Raw genomic sequence first — 9,787 nt, 5'->3', positions numbered from 1 at the left:
GCTCTTCCCCTCATTGCTTTTCTCTTTAATATGGCTCTGCTCTTGACAGACAAAATGCTAGAGCCTGAAGTGCATGATCTGGTTTATTGTGCATCTTTGACGTGAGCAAAGGTCCAACCAGAGGTCTGAAGATCATATCCTCTCCCCAAGATATAAATTTAATGGCATTACATTACAGAAAAAAATAATTTGTACAAAATACTCTTAAACAAAATTTTTTAAAAATTGAGAAATAAATAGAGAAAAGGAACGTATTAACATAAACTGTTTGCTTTTACTCATTTGACTATGTGCCTTTGTACTTAGCTGGTCTATAATAATTGCTTACTAATTTGTCATGAAAGATCTTTGCTGCTCTCTGATTCTATTTGGCAAAATGCAGCTTGTAATCGGTCACCAGAATGTGATAGTAGAGTATCCACTCAAACAAAAGAACTGTATAAGAACTGATCTTGTTTGAAAATGACAAGGTAGTGTATGCCAGCCTATTATATGAAAGTAAATAGTGTCCATTACTTTCCAAAGTGTCTTTTACTGGGAAGATGGTAACATTTTGCATCTATGGGTTATGGTCTGTTCATCTTAAATGTCATAGCAAGAGAGATAGCAAACTGGTTTTCTGGTATTATTTAAACATCAAAGATTTTTATGCTTCCCTGTCTCAAATTTAACAGTGTTGAGTCATTATCTTCTGAGGTTCCTTCTCAGCAGAACTCTTTGGAAATTCAAGGGATACTGGAAACTATAATTTTGCTGTAGCTTGAACTAACCCAGATTAAAGGAGGGACAAAGTTCTGAACAAACTCTCCTCTGGCTAAAGTCCAGTACTACTCCATGCCAAATATCTTTTCTTTTTGGCCTGTAAAATGAAAAAAGGGGGTTCTTTATAAAGAAAAGTTATTTTCACTGAAAAGGATTTTTCATTCATCTTGTCATGATTATAACAAATTTTACTAATCTCACATTTTTAGGTACTTTGACTTCTGAGCCTATTTTCAAAATTTTCTTTCCTTTATATGTTAAAAAAAAAAAAACTCTAAATTACCTAGAATGAGTGATGATTGAAGAATTTCCCAACACAGACATAGACAAACATCAACAAGCAGGCAATGGATGGATGGATAAAATGACATTAGCAAATTCTTTTATTTACAAACATTGAAAAATAGGGACATTGTCTTTTGCCTCTCTGAATATTTATATTCTCAACCTAAAATGAAGTCATGGAGACATGCCCATCTGTTTACTTTTTAAAATCCATGGTGTCAACAGTTTAGTAGTTTCCAGTAAAAACCAGGAATGAAGGCATTCTTGTGGGATGTCATCAAGTCAAGGAATTCTGTCCAAATCTTTGAAACAAACAAAATATTTGGCTTATGCTTCAGAAAAGTTTAGATAAGCTTTTCATTTTTATAACTTACATTCTTTCAACTGATATATATATATGTGTGTGTGTATAGTTATTAAAGTTAGAAGCAAAGTACTAAGGAGATTCCATATTGTTTGATATCTTTGAAAACCTGGTTGATGTTAAATGCAACTTAGAAGCTGATGGTGCTTTGTCTACCAGCATGGCAGGAAGGTATTGAGATGTGAAGGACTCACCCTTATTGGGGTATCATTTACTAGGACTTGGCTAGGAACAAAACACTGGAGAATAACAAAGCATGCTTGGTTGTTCTCTCTTTGGCTTCTTAGTCTCTGCACCATGCTGGGCCTTAGACTTCTGGGCCTTGAAGGCAATATCTGAAGATGCTTCCCTGGGCTCCCTTGCCAGCTGACTTATCCTTAGAATCATCACTGGTCCCAGTGGAATGGGATATGAAGGTGAAAGAAAGGGAAAGTTGTACCTTTCATCCCCTCTCCCTCCTTTTATCAGCACCTCGTCCTTGGTAATCATCAGTTCCTCTTTCCCACCAAGAAACCACTCTTTTTCAATTCCAGTTCTGTAGTAATGGTGCCCTCCACTAGCACCATTTCTTCCCCTTGTTCCTTGGGTACCATGGGTGGAAATGACTTTGCATTGTTGTAATTTTCTGGGTACCCCGCCAGTCTTTGTTTTCTGCCTTTACTGTGTGCACACACTGTCAGGATTCTAGTCAATAAAAATAAGTTTATTCTTCAAAGGCAGACATGTGCACCACGTGAGAAGCAAGGTGGAATTTGCTCATTGTCTCTCTAGCTATGGGAATAAAATTAATTATTGTCACTCAACTAAGAATTCATTAAGGAAATCAAAAGGTAATTCATATTTATTACTGGATAGTTTTTGAAAATACTAAACACGGGAAAAATAAACAGGAATGAAAATGGTAATTATTCTGAGTGATTAATAGCAATGTGTTGGTTTTATCTCTATGAAATAGGCATTGCCATTGCCCCCACTTTAAAATATAAGAACCAAACTATTGAAAGGTAAAATGACTTGTGTGTAAGGTCATACAGTTATGGGACAGCAGAGGATGGATTTAAACCTAGGCAGACTGGTCCCTATGCCTATGCTCTTAATTACTAAGCACTACGACCTCTTGGCATATTCAAAAGCAGAGATATTACTTTGCCAACAAAGGTCGGTCTGGTCAAGGCTATGGTTTTTCCAGTGGTCATGTATGGATGTGAGAGTTGGACTGTGAAGAAAGCTGAGTGCCAAAAAATTGATGCTTTTGAACTATGGTGTTGGAGAAGACTCTTGAGAGTCCCTTGGACTGCAAGGAGATCCAACCAGTCCATCCTGAAGGAGATAAGTCCTGGGTGTTCATTGGAAGGACTGATGCTGAAGCGGAAACTCCAATACTTTGGCCACCTCATGCGAAGCTTTGACTCATTGGAAAAGACCCTGATGCTGGGAGGGATTGGGGGCAGGAGGAGAAGGGGACGACAGAGGATGAGATGGCTGGATGGCATCACCGACTTGATGCACATGAGTTTGAGTAAAGTCTGGGAGTTGGTGATGGACAGGGAGGCCTGGCGTGCTGCGATTCATGGGGTCGCAAAGAGTCGGACATGACTGAGAGACTGAACTGAACAGACGACCTCTTGGAAAGGAAATAAGAAGTAGAGGGAAGAGTATTTATTAAGCACCTACTGTGTGTTGTTAAGTGTACTAGATGCTTCCACAAGCACTGTCTCATTTATTGCCCTTTCAGAAGGGCTTGACACCGTCATCCAGTCTCTGTTTTGAAAACATTTTCCTTCCTGGAAAACATTTCATTATGAAAAGTCATGCTGCTACGGCTTTTCTCTCATTTTCCTTTACTTATTCTTGTCTAGTCAACCTTTAATTTGGGAATGTTTTGAGTTCACTTCTTACTTCTATTCTTCCTTGCTGCTGCTGCTGCTAAGTCGCTTCAGTCGTGTCCGACTCTGTGCGACCCCATAGACGGCAGCCCACCAGGCTCCCCCGTCCCTGGGATTCTCCAGGCAAGAACACTGGAGTGGGTTGCCATTTCTTTCTCCAATGGGTGAAAGTGAAAAGTGAAAGTGAAGTCGTTCAGTCGTGTCCGATTCTTAGCGACCCCATGGACTGCAGCCCACCAGGCTCCTCCGTCCATGGGATTTTCCAGGCAAGAGAACTGCAGTGAGTTGCCATTGCCTTCTCCGATTCTTCCTTGTTAAACTCATCTAATTAAGTTGATTATGCCAATGATCTGCAGATTCTTATATTTTTATTTCTAACTTGTCCCTTCTCCTTAATGTCGTACCTGTATGTTCAACTGCCTCCTGGACATCTCCCTGTGGAGATGTAAGAATCTCAGAGTAAGAATCTCAGCCTTAATATGGCCAACTGAGAATGCTTGATTCATTTCTTCTTCAACCTGATTCTCTGTCTCTGTCAACTCTCTTTCACGAAATAGCACTGTTGTCTATTGCAGTTGATCAAGCTACAAATGGAGGAATTATCCTAAAGTGTTCATGCTTTCCTTTTCCTGATATCTAATTATCCATACATTCTGTCTGCTCCATGGGTGAAGATCCAAGTCCCTCCCCACTCACTACCATGATGTTTTATCTAAGCCATTGTGAAAACTTCTTAACTGACCATGCTAGTTTCAGTCCTGTTCCCCTTCAAGGATTTCTACACATGGCAGCAAAATACTTATTTTAAACATATCATGCCACTTTGCTTAAAAGTCTTTATTGGTTTCCAAACAAAACACAATCCAACTTCTCTTGGGTACCTAAACTGATCTCTGTTGAATGAATGAATATTGTAGTGGAGATCTTTGTGCTTTACAAAAGCTCTTCCAGATATTTATTCGTATGTTCATTTTTTATTAAAGTAGAAATAGAAGCAGAAAACAACATTATATTCTCCTCTCCCTTGGCAGGCCTTGAAATCAGTTCTAAAGTGGACTTGACTAATACAACATATAATAAACTGTTCTAAAGAGAATATATAAAAAACACATATTTATGTTTTATGAATTACCAGTATTTTATGAATTATTTACAACATACAAGGCACACTACTTTGGTAGGCACTTTTCATGTATTACCTTAATAATTTTTTTCTAATAAATGTCTTAAAAATGTGCTATCATCTGCATCTGATATTTGACAGACAAGGCTCAGAGAGGATAAGCAACCTACTCAGAAAGCCACAGTGCTGGTTAGTGGGAAAAGATTGATTCAATCTAATATCAGGTCTGTGTTCCAAAGTCCACAGCCTTAAGCATGTGACTTCTCCACCTCCTTGAAAAGACGGTGTGTACATTTTACTATTCCTAACAATTATATATACACCCACATTTTTTTCTCTTTCAAAGATTATAAACTACTTTAGACATGCCAGGACTTAATGTTATTATAACTCTGTGTTTGTAGATGGAAAGCAAAGATAGAAGTTTTGTTCAAAACCTGGTGACTATTCTATTTCTTCTTGGCTAGTCCCCAAACAATTACCAAATGACACAACTGTAAAATGCAAGGCAGGAGGGCATTTAGTGTGAATGTTTAATGGGAATTTTTTTAAGGAAATAAACTTTTTACTGACATATTCTTAATTTGACTTCCTTATATGTAATATCTAATCAGAGAACTTTTAATTAAAATAATCCATACCAAAAGAATAGAATCATTTATACATGTGGTTATGATCAAACCCTCCGCTTATAAGGGAAATATTTTCATATCGAGTGGTTTTGACTCACACTGGGAGGAAGGAACACAAAAATATTATGTTAATACATAACACAATGATAGACATGCAATGTGATTCCCAAATTCAAAACTGGACATCGGAGTGATATGCCTATATAGGGATTCCGCGTTGTTCATACTGGGAGATAAACACATTGTAATTTCCATTCTGAAAATGACTCTTTGAAATTGCCAAAAGTTTAGCTTAGTTTGCTGCTTTGATAATGGTGAGTATATTAATATGTTGTTCCAAGTTAATCTTTTGTGGAGCTATTTCCTTTTCATGCCTAAAGAAATTGCAAAGGGAATATGTCATCCTGTTTATTCCAAATAAATTGTGAATGAAGTTTATTTTCTTTCTTGCCTTGGAAAACAAATGACAATAGAGAGCACCATCAGTAAGAAGTAAGGAAATTTGATCCGCAAAGCAAATTGAGATTGAAAACTATTTTCAGTGTTACTTAGGTTCTTATTCCAACCTTCACGTGGATCCTTTCACTTACATTCACTCAGATAATTTTCAATAATAAGCATTTTTATTTGTTTGCTTTTAAAAATAAAGATCCAGATGCTATGGTGAATATGCAGGCAATGACTATAATTTTACAGGAATAATTTCCTTGTATAACTTATAAAATGGTCCTGATGAAAATTTCCAGAAATTGTTTTAAAAATGTCATGAGCAATAGAATCATCATTGTACGATATCTCTTATGATGACTATAATGAAAGATGCCAGCTAGTTCTATGTGTATATTATGCTAAAATTATTATTTTTTAAATTATTTTCAATGCTTGATCATTTTCCCTTTTATCCTTAACATGATAGTCATTGATTATACCTCTGGTCTACTTTTCTGTGCATCTCAAAGGTTTTTTTTTTTTTAATAAGACACATCATAATCAGTAATGATTCATGTGGTTATTTGTTTTTGGATAATTTCCCCTCTCTTTCTCTGATAAATCCTAAAATACATTTGAGAACATTGACTAATGGCAGATTGGATACAGACCAAGTCCAATTAGATGTTTAAAAATTATAGTGCTGTGCCTATCACATATAACTGATCTTCTTTCCAGGGAGTACATGCAGCTAAATATACCCTCAAAATGAAGTTATCTGCTTTCTGGTCCTATAATCCCAGTGCAGACATCACTTACTTAGTCTTACAAACACGTCTGGAAGAACTGAGATAGAAGCTACTATTAAGCATTTAACTCAAATTCATTTATCAAATGCCCAATGAGCTATCTACTAGGACCTGAAGGAAAACCAGAGAAGAGAAAAACCTTGATATTTTGTTGGCAGAGATGAAAAAGTAAAGGTCTTCAAGACATGGTGATGCCAAACACATGGAAGGCCAGGAGAGTCTAGGGAGAATATGAGAAGAGTTGAACCTCTGACTGACGTCTCTTTTTGACCAAACTTAAGCCAACCTCCTCTAAGTCCTTTTTTCAGTAGACCTTATCCTTGGGCCTTGCCCTTACATCTGCATAACTCAATTTTAGCGAGAATCCTGCTAGTCAATTTAGTGAGAATGCCCAACTCTCATCCTCAGTATGTGATCGTTCTTGATAACTGATTAAAACCCTCATCCTCCCACCCATCAAGGTGGCAGCTGATTTATCCTGGGCTGCCTTCAGCAAGAATCCTGTTAGATCTAGCCATCAAGAATTCCCCCTAGCCTTGAAATCTCCTCTCAGTCATTTCTGTCTATCCCTCCCCATAACCTGCTTCTTGCTGTAAATTCCCGCTGATCCTTGTAAATTCCCTTCCTGCCTCCAAATTCTCACTGCTGTATTTGGAATTGAATCCAGTTCTGTATTGAGGTCTCATTCCCTCTATTGTAATAGTTCCTGAACAAAATTGTCTTGTTTACCACTTTTACCAGCTAACTACTCTCTGGCTCTGGTTTTTTAAACAGTCTCAGATATCTTTGGAAAGAAGATGGGGCAATATATCACTAACAAATGAGTGAGGGTGAGAAGTCAGGAAAAGAACCAAAAAGAGAGGAAGTCTACTGGGGCTCATCAAGGGTCAAGAGCACTCCAGTGTGTCTGTCATAGACAAGCTTCAACAAACCTCCCAACTTCCTTCAAATGAACAGAATTCTTATTTTTACATCTGCAAATTCTTTTCCTTTACTCTGCTCTCTGCATAATGTTTTTCAACGAGTTGGTCATTGGTTTTTACTCTTTGCCCCACCACTTTATTTCAACATGTTCTTTAATCATGTTGCTCTTTTCAGCTTTTAAAAATAATTTCTATTCTTATCATGCATCCATTTCCATCAGTCTTTAATTTGGTTAGTTAGAATTTGTCAAAACTTGGAACTGATGTCATCGCCTCCCTTCTTAATAGGGAATCATAAAAACAATCATTTTTTTGTGATTTTAATTTGTAAAGACACCCTTTGAATGTGATTTCTTTTTTCTCTTGTGACTTTTTTCATTCCGCATTTATTTCTTGATTCAGGATCAATTCCTGCTCATCTCCTTCACTGACCTCTTTGATCTTCTTAGCTTGAAACCCAGCAGGGAACATTTCATTTTCTGTAGCCTCTGTCCCTAATTGCTGCTCTAGATAATGTCTCTCATTTCTTCTTTCCTTCCCAGTGGATTCAGAAGGACTGCCCTCTGCTATTCACTCTTCAAAGAATGGGTTCTATTTCCCAAGGAGGTGACTTGCAACATCAATTATTAGCCCGTTTTCTTTTGCCTTTTTGCCATATCACTACCTGAAAAGCATCTAATTTTTTTTATTTTCTCTTCAAAAACCCCCTCATCCCCTGTCCTTTTCTGTTAGTGGCTTTAGGTTCTTCCCTACATGTGGAGATGTTGCCACTCAATGTTGGAGATTCCTCCTTCGTTCTGAGACCTTGAAGATGATCCAACTGTATCTGTCTCCATTTATTTTAACTTATTATGAAGAAGTTTGCTTAAATTTGTTCTTCTCTGGTCAAGAACCGCTCTCTGCCTTATTGTTTTGTTTGAGTTTGTTTTGTTTTTAAGCAAGTTGCTTCTGTATTCTAGATACTCAGACTTTTCTCAACTATAGATTTCTGGAAGATTTTTCCAGTCTGTTCTTTGATATCCTTTACCCTTTTCAGGTTCTCTCTTGCCATATTATTACTTCACACTCATATTCCTTTATCCAAGTTCCAAATCAGTCTCATATTGTAATATCCAGTACATCAGAGTGACTCTTGCTTATACATCACAGTGCCACTTATCTTCATCATCCCTCTGAGCAATTGGGAAACTAAATAGCCTTCCACCTTGCTGCTCAAATGTGGTAGCTGGTCCAGGTACTATTAATATCCCCTGGGAGCTTGTTAGAAATGCAAGTGCTCAAACTTAAACACAGGTCTTCTGAATTGTAATCTGCATTTTAACAAGATTCTCTAGGTAGTATGTACTCACACTGAAGTTTAAGAAGTGCCAATGTGCTGCAATATTCACAAACTTGAAAGTGCCTAAGAATTAACTGAGTGAGCTCAAGTATCTTGTGACTGGTACCCAACCCATCTTGCCTCAAAAGCCTCCTAGATTTTCTTTGGGTTTACATATAGCTATTGAAGTCACTATTAAGATTATTCTTTTCCTTATTCAAATTTACCAAACACTCTCCTTCCCAACATGCATCATGGTCACATAGATGAACTTCTTTCCATGCCTATGGGCAAATGTATTCCCCACTTTACTAATAGAAAACCAAAAAGTGAAATTACATGATTTTCTCAGGGTTACCCAGCTAGTTAGTCACAAGTTTTAATAGAATGAAAACAAGTACTCAAAATCCTTAATCCTTCGCTTAAAATGTGTACTATTATCATGCTGTTGTTTGTTTAATGTACAATGCTATAAGTGTTATTTTCCCCCATTTATCTCAATGTTTTTAATATTAAGATACAAATTTTAGATTAATGTTAAAGACACATTTGGAAAAATAACCATATCTGTAACATTCTATTCAAGTACACCTGGAAAGAAAGTAATCAAATGTCATTGAAGGTTTAGAAATTATATCCAAGAAAAGATAGAGTATTTCCTTAGAAATGCACACAGGTTGGTGGTGAAATTTCACAAGGAAAAATATATTAAGCTCATATGTCTTTTGGAGAACATTACTAGAACTACTCTGTGGTACCTGCCATCGTTTTTAAAGTTTAACTGTCCCCTCATCCAGTTTGTCTTGATACACTTCCTCATTCCCCATGACATATCCATTAGCTTCCTACCTTTATCTTCAAAACAGTTCAAATGTTACTATTTTGTCTCTTCTTTATGGATTGTAAATGTCTCTAATATTGATACTGGAAATGGAGGACCAGTGAGGGACATTAAATCTCTCTGAACATTCACAAAAAATTATTAAGAACTACTATTTTCACAGTGAAAGTGGAATAATTGTCTAATTTGAGAGTCTCAACAAGTCCATAAATAATTAGATATGATTTTATAATGTAGCAGTATGCAAAATAAATCTATTAGCTAGTAATTTTGGCAAGTAATAAGAAGATGAACATCTGTAGCAGAAATAAAAGTTTGCTAATACTACATAATTTAAAATTCTGTTAAAATACCTCACTAGAATTTTTTTCATTTCTCTATTGCTCTTGGAAACCTTAATTATTGACACTATATG

Source organism: Dama dama, chromosome 3, assembly GCF_033118175.1.
Source record: "Dama dama isolate Ldn47 chromosome 3, ASM3311817v1, whole genome shotgun sequence".
NCBI lineage: Eukaryota > Metazoa > Chordata > Mammalia > Artiodactyla > Cervidae > Dama > Dama dama.
This window is presented reverse-complemented; position numbering follows the sequence as displayed.